Genomic DNA, 11898 nt, shown 5'->3' on the forward strand with positions numbered 1-11898 from the left:
TTTGGATTTTAGAAGGGCATGACATGCCTATATCTGTGTCTCCCCCTCCTATTACTCCTCCACCTCTTTTCTTTTCGCATGACTATATGCACTTGTCACTTTTCCATGTGTTAGTTGTGTCTTCTGAGCAGTTTGTCAGCTTTTGGACACCTTTGAAGGTGTTTTCTATGTGTTTCTATGTGTTTTTGTTTGCCTGCCATTGGTTTTAACGGTGTTCGAAGGTGTTCGACGAACAGTTCGGCGAACACACGGGTGTTCGACGAACCGAACCGAACTCGAACACTACGGGGGTGGCTCAACACTACAGACCACCAGATTTTTTGGATATTTATTATCACAAAAGCTTATTTGATGTCATATCTCAAACCATTCATATCTCTCACTTTTAATTCCCGGGTGTTAAGGGACTCAACAAGCCTTTATCCCTGTTTGTCATTGGAACTCCCCTTCCATCAATTGGTGATGTTTTGCTACTGAATGGAAAAGAGCTGTGACTCTCTAGCCAAGATGGTGGCAAAATCAGTTAAGGAAACACGGTACCAGTGCCCCATGTGAGAATCGAACTCACGACCTTCAGATTACGAGACTGACACGCTACCTGCTGCGCTAACGAGGCAAAATGCAAGTAACAATCTGTCGAAGTTGCTTGTGCAAAGCAGTACACCTCTTTTTTTTCATATTGTAAGTGAGCTGGCAGTTCATCTTCTCCCATATGGTCTAGCGGTTAGGATTCCTGGCTTTCACCCAGGTGGCCCGGGTTCAACTCCCGGTATGGGAACGCATCCTTTTCTGCACCGTTGCCAACATTGAAAAACTGACGCGTGTTTTTTAGTCAAACGTATTTCAAGTAGGATTTGTTTTTTTCAGGCAAAAATGCTGAACGCCCGCGTTTTGGCACTTCATTCTGACCCTTCACACAAGATTCAATTTGGATTCGTAGCTCAACTCATTCTCAACCACCCCTTTTTACACTAAAGTGTCAAGGGACTCAACAACTCATGGGTCCGGTAAGTTATTTGGATTCCCATTTCCTTTCTAATGGAAAAAGTTGTAGAATTGAATGGAAAAGTTCTAAGTTGGTGACAAAATCTCTCGAGAAAAGGAGGGATCAGTGCCCCGTGTGAGGCTCGAACTCACGACCTTCAGATTATGAGACTGACACGCTACCTACTACGCTAACGAGGCAAGTTGTACATGCAGATCTGCAGAAGTTTATTGTGCATAGCAGAAAACTTTTTTTTTTCATAATGTCACTGAGACATTAGTGCATCTTTTCCCATATGGTCTAGTGGTTAGGAATCCTGGTTCTCACCCAGTTGGCCCAGGTTCAACTCCTGGTATGGGAATGCATGTTTATCTTAGCTACTGCCACCATTCAAAGACTGACATGTGTTTTTCAATCAAAAATGTTTCTGGTAGATTTTCACTTTGCAGCAAAAATACTTAACATTGGCGATGCATTATGACTTTTGCAAAAGATTTCCTTTTGTTTCATAGCTTAAGCTTTTTTCAACTACACAGTTTTACAAAAAAGTGTCAAGGGACTCAACAAGCCATGTGTCCTGTCTGTCATTAGGGCTCCCATGTTCTTTCTAATCGGAAACAGTTTAGAACTGAATTGGAAAGTTCAGAGTTAGTGACAAAATCTCTTGAGAAAAGGAGGATGCCACGTGTGAGCAAAAAACTCATGATATTCAAATTATTCAACTGACGTGCCAAAAACTTTGACCATGTAGTGTGTTTCAGCTCTTGTAATGTTGATGTTTTGTATTCAAAGCAAAACACTCTTTTTTTATTTTTTTTTACACCTGTCTTGCTGTTTACTGTACTGCTTACACCATGTGGAGAAAGACTTAGTTAGTATTCCTGGTTGACTGGTTCGATTCCTGCTATGGGAGAGACTTTTTTTTTGGGACTAGTGTCCACATTCCAAAGCCGACACGTGCCTTGCAGACAGAATCAGTTTAGGTTGGAACTGCTCTTTGCAGCCAAAAATGCAGACCACCAGATTTTTTGGATATTTATTTGCACAAAAGCTTATTTGATGTCATATCTCAAACCATTCATATCTCTCACTTTTAATTCCCGGGTGTTAAGGGACTCAACAAGCCTTTATCCCTGTTTGTCATTGGAGCTCCCCTTCCATCAATTGGTGATGTTTTGCTACTGAATGGAAAAGAGCTGTGACTCTCTAGCCAAGATGGTGGCAAAATCAGTTAAGGAAACACGGTACCAGTGCCCCATGTGAGAATCAAACTCACGACCTTCATATTACGAGACTGACGCGCTACCTGCTGCGCTAACGAGGCAAAATGCACGTAATAATCTGCGGAACTTGCTTGTGCAAAGCAGTACACCTCTTTTTTTTCATATTGTAAGTGAGCTGGCAGTTCATCTTCTCCCATATGGTCTAGCGGTTAGGATTCCTGGTTTTCACCCAGGTGGCCCGGGTTCAACTCCAGGTATGGGAACGCATCCTTTTCTGCACCGTTGCCAACATTGAAAAACTGACGCGTGTTTTTTAGTCAAACGTATTTCAAGTAGGATTTGTTTTTTTCAGGCATAAATGCTGAACGCCCACGTTTTCGCACGTCATTCTGACCCTTCACACAAGATTCAATTTGGATTCGCAGCTCAACTCATTCTCAACCACCCCTTTTTACACTAAAGTGTCAAGGGACTCAACAACTCATGGGTCCGGTAAGTTATTTGGATTCCCATTTCCTTTCTAATGGAAAAAGTTGTAGAATTGAATGGAAAAGTTCTAAGTTGGTGACAAAATCTCTCGAGAAAAGGAGGGAACAGTGCCCCGTGTGAGGCTCGAACTCACGACCTTCAGATTATGAGACTGACGCGCTACCTACTGCGCTAACAAGGCAAGTTTACCTACAGATCTGCAGAAGTTTATTGTGCATAGCAGAAAACTTTTTTTTTTCATAATGTCACTGAGACATTAGTGCATCTTTTCCCATATGATCTAGCGGTTAGGATTCCTGGTTTTCACCCAGGCGGCCCGGGTTCGACTCCCAGTATGGGAGCGCATCCTTCTCTGCAGCGTTGCCAACATTCAAAAACTGACGCATGTTTTTAAGTCAAATGTATTTCAAGTAGGATTTGTTTTTTTCAGGCAAAAATGCTGAACGCCCGCGTTTTGGCATTTCATTCTGACCCTTCACACAAGATTTAATTTGGATTCGTAGCTCAACTCATTCTCAACCACCCCTTTTTACACTAAAGTATAGTATAGTATAGTTTGTAAAGCCGATTAAAGACTTGCGTCCCTCAAGTTCGACCTGTTAGTTCTGTAATTGCTAAAGTTGATCCAGAGGAGGGCAAAAACCCCAAATGATTTAGCCAATCTTCACCTGAGGAAAAATTCCCTCCCGACTCTGAAACCAGCAGTCAGAATAAATCCCTGTATCAACCTACTATTTTATTTTATTTTTAAGTATATGCTGAAATCTGCCTGGTATCTAGAAATGCATCCAGTCCCCTCTTGAACTGGTGTAGTGAATCCGACATTACCGTCTCCTCACTCAGTGAATTCCATATTCTCACTGCTCTTACCGTAAAGAACACCTTACTATGCTGGTGCTGAAACCTTTTCTCTTCCAGTCTTAGTGAGTGCCCTCTTGTTACTATAATATCCCTCCTTTTGAACAAATCCCGGGCAAGATCTCTATACTGTCCCCTAACATATTTGTACACATTTATTATGTCCCACCTCAACCTTCTCTTTTCCAAGCTGAATAGTCCTAGTTTTGCCAACCTCTCAGGGTATTGCAGTCCCTCCATTCCCTTTATTAATTTTGTTGCCCTCCTTTGTACCTTTTCAAGTGTCAAGGGACTCAACAACTCATGGGTCCGGTAAGTTATTTGGATTCGCATTTCCTTTCAAATGGAAAAAGTTGTAGAATTGAATGGAAAAGTTCTAAGTTGGTGACAAAATCTCTCGAGAAAGGGAGGGAACAGTGCCCCGTGTGAGGCTCGAACTCACAACCTTCAGATTATGAGACTGACGCGCTACTTACTGCGCTAACGAGGCAAGTTGTACCTACAGATCTGCAGAAGTTTATTGTGCATAGCAGAAAACTTTTTTTTTTCATAATGTCACTGAGACATTAGTGCATCTTTTCCCATATGGTCTAGCGGTTAGGATTCCTTTTTCTCACCCAGGTGGCCTTTGTTCGACTCCCGGTATGGGAATGCATCTTTATCTTAGCTACTGCCACCATTCAAAGACTGACACGTGTTTTTCAATCAAAAATGTTTCTGGTAGATTTTCACTTTGCAACAAAAATACTTAACATTGGCGATGCATTATGACTTTTGCAAAAGATTTCCTTTTGTTTCATAGCTTAAGCCTTTTTCAACTACACAGTTTTACACAAATGTGTCAAGGGACTCAACAAGCCATGTGTCCTGTCTGTCATTAGGGCTCCCATGTTCTTTCTAATCGGAAACAGTTTAGAACTGAATTGGAAAGTTCAGAGTTAGTGACAAAATCTCTTGAGAAAAGGAGGATGCCACGTGTGAGCAAAAAACTCATGATCTTCAAATTATTCAACTGACGTGCCAAAAACCTTGACCATGTAGTGTGTTTCAGCTCTTGTAATGTTGATGTTTTGTATTCAAAGCAAAACACTCTTTTTTTTTTTTTTTACACCTGTCTTGCTGTTTACTGTACTGCTTACACCATGTGGAGAAAGACTTAGTTAGTATTCCTGGTTGACTGGTTCGATTCCTGCTATGGGAGAGACTTTTTTTTTGGGACTAGTGTCCACATTCCAAATCCGACACGTGCCTTGCAGACAGAATCAGTTTAGGTTGGAACTGCTCTTTGCAGACAAAAATGCAGACCACCAGATTTTTTGGATATTTATTTGCACAAAAGCTTATTTGATGTCATATCTCAAACCATTCATATCTCTCACTTTTAATTCCTGGGTGTTAAGGGACTCAATAAGCCTTTGTCCCTGTTTGTCATTGGAGCTCCCCTTCCATCAATTGGTGATGTTTTGCTACTGAATGGAAAAGAGCTGTGACTCTCTAGCCAAGATGGTGGCAAAATCAGTTAAGGAAACACGGTACCAGTGCCCCATGTGAGAATCGAACTCACGACTTTCAGATTACGAGACTGACGCGCTACCTGCTGCGCTAACGAGGCAAAATGCACGTAATAATCTGCGGAAGTTGCTTGTGCAAAGCAGTACACCTCTTTTTTTTCATATTGTAAGTGAGCTGGCAGTACGTCTTCTCCCATATGGTCTAGCGGTTAGGATTCCTGGTTTTCACCCAGGTGGCCCGGGTTTGACTCCCCGTATGGGAATGCATCCTTTTCTGCACAGTTGCCAACATTCAAAAACTGACGCGTGTTTTTTAGTCAAACGTATTTCAAGTAGGATTTGTTTTTTTCAAGCAAAAATGCTGAACGCCCACGTTTTCGCACGTCATTCTGACCCTTCACACAAGATTCAATTTGGATTCGTAGCTCAACTCATTCTCAACCACCCCTTTTTACACTAAAGTGTCAAAGGACTCAACAACTCATGGGTCCGGTAAGTTATTTGGATTCCCATTTCCTTTCTAATGGAAAAAGTTGTAGAATTGAATGGAAAAGTTCTAAATTGGTGACAAAATCTCTCGAGAAAAGGAGGCAACAGTGCCCCGTGTGAGGCTCGAACTCACAACCTTCAGATTATGAGACTGACGCACTACCTACTGCGCTAACGAGGCAAGTTGTACTTGCAGATCTGCAGAAGTTTATTGTGCATAGCAGAAAACTTTTTTTTTTCATAATGTCACTGAGACATTAGTGCATCTTTTCCCGTATGGTCTAGCGGTTAGGATTTCTGGTTCTCACCCAGGTGTCCTGGGTTTGACTCCCGGTATGGGAATGCATCTTTATCTTAGCTACTGGCACCATTCAAAGACTGACACGTGTTTTTCAATCAAAAATGTTTCTGGTAGATTTTCACTTTGCAACTAAAGTACTTAACATTATGCATTATGACTTTTGCAAAAGATTTCCTTTTGTTTCATAGCTTAAGCCTTTTTCAACTACACAGTTTTACACAAAAGTGTCAAGGGACTCAACAAGCCATGTGTCCTGTCTGTCATTAGGGCTCCCATGTTCTTTCTAATCGGAAACAGTTTAGAACTGAATTGGAAAGTTCAGAGTTAGTGACAAAATCTCTTGAGAAAAGGAGGATGCCACGTGTGAGCAAAAAACTCATGATCTTCAAATTATTCAACTGACGTGCCAAAAACCTTGACCATGTAGCGTGTTTCAGCTCTTGTAATGTTGATGTTTTGTATTCAAAGCAAAACACTCTTTTTTTTTTTTACACCTGTCTTGCTGTTTACTGTACTGCTTACACCATGTGGAGAAAGACTTAGTTAGTATTCCTGGTTGACTGGTTCTATTCCTGCTATGGGAGAGACTTTTTTTTTGGGACTAGTGTCCACATTCCAAAGCCGACACGTGCCTTGCAGACAGAATCAGTTTAGGTTGAAACTGCTCTTTGCAGCCAAAAATACAGACCACCAGATTTTTTGGATATTTATTTGCACAAAAGCTTATTTGATGTCATATCTCAAACCATTCATATCTCTCACTTTTAATTCCTGGGTGTTAAGGGACTCAACAAGCCTTTATCCCTGTTTGTCATTGGAGCTCCCCTTCCATCAATTGGTGATGTTTTGCTACTGAATGGAAAAGAGCTGTGACTCTCTAGCCAAGATGGTGGCAAAATCAGTTAAGGAAACACGGTACCAGTGCCCCATGTGAGAATCGAACTCACGACCTTCAGATTACGAGACTGACGCACTAACTGCTGCGCTAATGAGGCAAAATGCACGCAATAATCTGCGGAAGTTGCTTGTGCAAAGCAGTACACCTCTTTTTTTTCATATTGTAGGTGAGCTGGCAGTACATCTTCTCCCATATGGTCTAGCGGTTAGGATTCCTGGTTTTCACACAGGCGGCCTGGGTTCGACTCCTGGTATGGGAACGCATCCTTTCCTGCACCGTTGCCAGCATTCAAAAACTGATGCGTGTTTTTTAGTCAAACGTATTTCAAGTAGGATTTGTTTTTTTCAGGCAAAAATGCTGAATGCCCGCGTTTTGGCACTTCATTCTGACCCTTCACACAAGATTCAATTTGGATTCGTAGCTCAACTCATTCTCAACCACCCCTTTTTACACTAAAGTGTCAAGGGACACAACAACTCATGGGTCCGGTAAGTTATTTGGATTCCCATTTCCTTTCTAATGGAAAAAGTTGTATAATTGAATGGAAAAGTTCTAAGTTGGTGACAAAATCTCTCGAGAAAAGGAGGGAACAGTGCCCCGTGTGAGGCTCAAACTCACGACCTTCAGATTATGAGACTGACACGCTACCTACTGCGCTAACGAGACAAGTTGTACCTGCAGATCTGCAGAAGTTTATTGTGCATAGCAGAAAACTTTTTTTTTTCATAATGTCACTGAGACATTAGTGCATCTTTTCCCATATGGTCTAGCGGTTAGGATTCCTGGTTCTCACCCAGGTGGCCTGGGTTCGACTCCTGGTATGGGAATGCATCTTTATCTTAGCTACTGCCGCCATTCAAAGACTGACACGTGTTTTTCAATGAAAAATGTTTCTGGTAGATTTTCACTTTGCAACAAAAATACTTAACATTGGCGATGCATTATGACTTTTGCCAAAGATTTCCTTTTGTTTCATAGCTTAAGCCTTTTTCAACTACACAGTTTTACACAAAAGTGTCAAGGGACTCAACAAGCCATGTGTCCTGTCTGTCATTAGGGCTCCCATGTTCTTTCTAATCGGAAACAGTTTAGAACTGAATTGGAAAGTTCAGAGTTAGTGACAAAATCTCTTGAGAAAAGGAGGATGCCACGTGTGAGCAAAAAACTCATGATCTTCAAATTATTCAACTGACGTGCCAAAAATCTTGACCATGTAGCGTGTTTCAGCTATTGTAATGTTGATGTTTTGTATTCAAAGCAAAACACTCTTTTTTTTTTTTACACCTGTCTTGCTGTTTACTGTACTGCTTACACCATGTGGAGAAAGACTTAGTTAGTATTCCTGGTTGACTGGTTCTATTCCTGCTATAGGAGAGACTTTTTTTTTGGGACTAGTGTCCACATTCCAAAGCCGACACGTGCCTTGCAGACAGAATCAGTTTAGGTTGAAACTGCTCTTTGCAGCCAAAAATACAGACCACCAGATTTTTTGGATATTTATTTGCACAAAAGCTTATTTGATGTCATATCTCAAACCATTCATATCTCTCACTTTTAATTACTGGGTGTTAAGGGACTCAACAAGCCTTTATCCCTGTTTGTCATTGGAGCTCCCCTTCCATCAATTGGTGATGTTTTGCTACTGAATGGAAAAGAGCTGTGACTCTCTAGCCAAGATGGTGGCAAAATCAGTTAAGGAAACACGGTACCAGTGCCCCATGTGAGAATCGAACTCACGACCTTCAGATTACGAGACTGACGCGCTACCTGCTGCGCTAACGAGGCAAAATGCACGTAATAATCTGCGGAAGTTGCTTGTGCAAAGCAGTACACCTCTTTTTTTTCATATTGTAAGTGAGCTGGCAGTACATCTTCTCCCATATGGTCTAGCGGTTAGGATTCCTGGTTTTCACCCAGGTGGCCTGGGTTTGACTCCCGGTATAGGAACACATCCTTTTCTGCACCGCTGCCAACATTCAAAAACTGACGCGTGTTTTTTAGTCAAACGTATTTCAAGTAGGATTTGTTTTTTTAAGGCAAAAATGCTGAATGCCCGCGTTTTGGCACTTCATTCTGACCCTTCACACAAGATTCAATTTGGATTCGTAGCTCAACTCATTCTCAACCACCCCTTTTTACACTAAAGTGTCAAGGGACTCAACAACTCATGGGTCCGGTAGGTTATTTGGATTCCCATTTCCTTTCTAATGGAAAAAGTTGTAGAATTGAATGGAAAAGTTCTAAGTTGGTGACAAAATCTCTCGAGAAAAGGAGGGAACAGTGCCCCATGTGAGGCTCGAACTCACGACCTTCAGACTATGAGACTGACGCACTACCTACTGCGCTTACGAGGCAAGCTGCACCTGCAGATCTGCAGAAGTTTATTGTGCATAGCAGAAAACTTTTTTTTTTCATAATGTCACTGAGACATTAGTGCATCTTTTCCCATATGGTCTAGCGGTTAGGATTCCTGGTTCTCACCCAGGTGGCCTGGGTTTGACTCCCGGTATGGGAATGCATCTTTATCTTAGCTACTGCCACCATTCAAAGACTGACACGTGTTTTTCAATCAAAAATGTTTCTGGTAGATTTTCACTTTGCAACAAAAATACTTAACATTGGCGATGCATTATGACTTTTGCAAAAGATTTCCTTTTGTTTCATAGCTTAAGCCTTTTTCAACTACACAGTTTTACACAAAAGTGTCAAGAGACTCAACAAGCCATGTGTCCTGTCTGTCATTAGGGCTCCCATGTTCTTTCTAATCGGAAACAGTTTAGAACTGAATTGGAAAGTTCAGAGTTAGTGACAAAATCTCTTGAGAAAAGGAGGATGCCACGTGTGAGCAAAAAACTCATGATCTTCAAATTATTCAACTGACGTGCCAAAAACCTTGACCATGTAGCGTGTTTCAGCTCTTGTAATGTTGATGTTTTGTATTCAAAGCAAAACACTCTTTTTTTTTTTACACCTGTCTTGCTGTTTACTGTACTGCTTACACCATGTGGAGAAAGACTTAGTTAGTATTCCTGGTTGACTGTTTCGATTCCTGCTATGGGAGAGACTTTTTTTTGGGGACTAGTGTCCACATTCCAAAGCCAACACGTGCCTTGCAGACAGAATCAGTTTAGGTTGGAACTGCTCTTTGCAGCCAAAAATGCAGACCACCAGGTTTTTTGGATATTTATTTGCACAAAAGCTTATTTGATGTCATATCTCAAACCATTCATATCTCTCACTTTTAATTCCTGGGTGTTAAGGGACTCAACAAGCCTTTATCCCTGTTTGTCATTGGAGCTCCCCTTCCATCAATTGGTGATGTTTTGCTACTGAATGGAAAAGAGCTGTGACTCTCTAGCCAAGATGGTGGCAAAATCAGTTAAGGAAACATGGTACCAGTGCCCCATGTGAGAATCGAACTCATGACCTTCAGATTACGAGACTGACGCGCTACCTGCTGCGCTAACGAGGCAAAATGCACGTAATAATCTGCGGAAGTTGCTTGTGCAAAGCAGTACACCTCTTTTTTTTCATATTGTAAGTGAGCTGGCAGTACATCTTCTCCCATATGGTCTAGCGGTTACGATTCCTGGTTTTCACCCAGGCGGCCCGGGTTCGACTACTGGTATGGGAATGCATCCTTTTCTGCACCGCTGCCAACATTCAAAAACTGACGCGTGTTTTTTAGTCAAACGTATTTCAAGTAGGATTTGTTTTTTTCAGGCAAAAATGCTGAACGCCCGCGTTTTGGCACTTCATTCTGACCCTTCACACAAGATTCAATTTGGATTCGTAGCTCAACTCATTCTCAACCACCCCTTTTTACACTAAAGTGTCAAGGGACTCAACAACTCATGGGTCCGGTAAGTTATTTGGATTCCCATTTCCTTTCTAATGGAAAAAGTTGTAGAATTGAATGGAAAAGTTCTAAGTTGGTGACAAAATCTCTCGAGAAAAGGAGGGAACAGTGCCCCGTGTGAGGCTCGAACTCACGACCTTCAGATTATGAGACTGACGCGCTACCTACTGCGCTAACGAGGCAAGCTGTACCTGCAGATCTGCAGAAGTTTATTGTGCATAGCAGAAAACTTATTTTTTTCATAATGTCACTGAGACATTAGTGCATCTTTTCCCATATGGTCTAGCGGTTAGGATTCCTGGCTCTCACCCAGGTGGCCTGGGTTCGACTCCCGGTATGGGAATGCATCTTTATCTTAGCTACTGCCACCATTCAAAGACTGACACGTGTTTTTCAATCAAAAATGTTTCTGGTAGATTTTCACTTTGCAACAAAAATACTTAACATTGGCGATGCATTATGACTTTTGCAAAAGATTTCCTTTTGTTTCATAGCTTAAGCCTTTTTCAACTACACAGTTTTACACAAAAGTGTCAAGGGACTCAACAAGCCATGTGTCCTGTCTGTCATTAGGGCTCCCATGTTCTTTCTAATCGGAAACAGTTTAGAACTGAATTGGAAAGTTCAGAGTTAGTGACAAAATCTCTTGAGAAAAGGAGGATGCCACGTGTGAGCAAAAAACTCATGATCTTCAAATTATTCAACTGACGTGCCAAAAACCTTGACCATGTAGCGTGTTTCAGCTCTTGTAATGTTGATGTTTTGTATTCAAAGCAAAACACTCTTTTTTTTTTTTTTTTTTTTTTTTTACACCTGTCTTGCTGTTTACTGTACTGCTTACACCATGTGGAGAAAGACTTAGTTAGTATTCCTGGTTGACTGGTTCGATTCCTGCTATGGGAGAGACTTTTTTTTGGGGACTAGTGTCCACATTCCAAAGCCAACACGTGCCTTGCAGACAGAATCAGTTTAGGTTGGAACTGCTCTTTGCAGCCAAAAATGCAGACCACCAGGTTTTTTGGATATTTATTTGCACAAAAGCTTATTTGATGTCATATCTCAAACCATTCATATCTCTCACTTTTAATTCCTGGGTGTTAAGGGACTCAACAAGCCTTTATCCCTGTTTGTCATTGGAGCTCCCCTTCCATCAATTGGTGATGTTTTGCTACTGAATGGAAAAGAGCTGTGACTCTCTAGCCAAGATGGTGGCAAAATCAGTTAAGGAAACACGGTACCAGTGCCCCATGTGAGAATCGAACTCATGACCTTCAGATTACGAGAC

General features: G+C 41.5%; 6 non-coding genes across 6 annotated transcripts; 4 read left to right on the forward strand and 2 right to left on the reverse strand.

Annotated features, from left to right (window-relative positions):
• The first annotated feature begins 706 nt into the window (after positions 1-706).
• TRNAE-UUC (transfer RNA glutamic acid (anticodon UUC)) lies at positions 707-778 on the forward strand. The gene has a single exon. It is a non-coding gene; the product is annotated as a tRNA-Glu (tRNA).
• A 1621-nt stretch (positions 779-2399) lies between these two features.
• Positions 2400-2471, forward strand: TRNAE-UUC (transfer RNA glutamic acid (anticodon UUC)). Its single transcript has one exon. It is a non-coding gene; the product is annotated as a tRNA-Glu (tRNA).
• A 495-nt stretch (positions 2472-2966) lies between these two features.
• Positions 2967-3038, forward strand: TRNAE-UUC (transfer RNA glutamic acid (anticodon UUC)). Its single transcript has one exon. It is a non-coding gene; the product is annotated as a tRNA-Glu (tRNA).
• Positions 3039-8466: 5428 nt separating this feature from the next.
• On the reverse strand, positions 8467-8539 carry TRNAT-CGU (transfer RNA threonine (anticodon CGU)). The gene has a single exon. It is a non-coding gene; the product is annotated as a tRNA-Thr (tRNA).
• A 90-nt stretch (positions 8540-8629) lies between these two features.
• Positions 8630-8701, forward strand: TRNAE-UUC (transfer RNA glutamic acid (anticodon UUC)). Its single transcript has one exon. It is a non-coding gene; the product is annotated as a tRNA-Glu (tRNA).
• A 2021-nt stretch (positions 8702-10722) lies between these two features.
• Positions 10723-10795, reverse strand: TRNAM-CAU (transfer RNA methionine (anticodon CAU)). Its single transcript has one exon. It is a non-coding gene; the product is annotated as a tRNA-Met (tRNA).
• Positions 10796-11898: the final 1103 nt, after the last annotated feature.

The sequence above is a fragment of the Phyllobates terribilis genome, unplaced genomic scaffold (genome assembly GCF_046119375.1).
Source record: "Phyllobates terribilis strain yellow unplaced genomic scaffold, ASM4611937v1 Scaffold_11__3_contigs__length_659146591, whole genome shotgun sequence".
NCBI lineage: Eukaryota > Metazoa > Chordata > Amphibia > Anura > Dendrobatidae > Phyllobates > Phyllobates terribilis.